The following is a 531-nucleotide window of genomic DNA, read 5'->3' as shown; positions in this document are numbered from 1 at the left end:
TCTGTCCCCCCGGGCCCGCCGGCGGCCGCTGTCCGCGGTGCTGAACGCGCCCACGTGCGTCCCTCCGGCCGCGACCCCATCCTCGCCCTCCTGCTGCTGCGGCAGTCCCCGCGCCTTCTCCCTTTCCCTTTTCTTTCCCCCTGCCTCTTCTTTTTCTTCTTTCCCCCTTTTCTTTCCCCCTTCTTTTTCTTCCTTTTCCTCTTCTTCTTCCTTCTCCTCTTCCCCCTCTCTTTTTCTTCTTCCTCTTCCTCTTCTTTTCTTCCTTGTTGTCGTCTTCTTTTTCTTCCTTTTCCTCTTCTTTTTCCTCTTTTCTCCCTTTTCTTCCTTTTTTCTCTTCTTCTTCCTCTATTTCTTTTTCTTCCTTTTTCTCTTTTTTTCTTCCTCGTTTTCTTCTTCCTCATCTTTTTTTCTTCTTCTTCCTCATCTTCTTTTTCATCCCCTTTTCCCCTTCTTCTTCGTCCTCTTCTTCTTCCTCATCTTCTTTTTCTTCTGCTTCCTTGTCTATTTCTTCTTCAAAGCTGCTCAGGACAA

Source organism: Gavialis gangeticus, unplaced genomic scaffold, assembly GCF_001723915.1.
Source record: "Gavialis gangeticus isolate Ggan-Ray unplaced genomic scaffold, GavGan_comp1, whole genome shotgun sequence".
NCBI classification, from domain to species: Eukaryota; Metazoa; Chordata; order Crocodylia; family Gavialidae; genus Gavialis; species Gavialis gangeticus.
The sequence above is the reverse complement of the archived record's forward strand: the minus strand, read 5'-3'. Positions refer to the sequence as shown.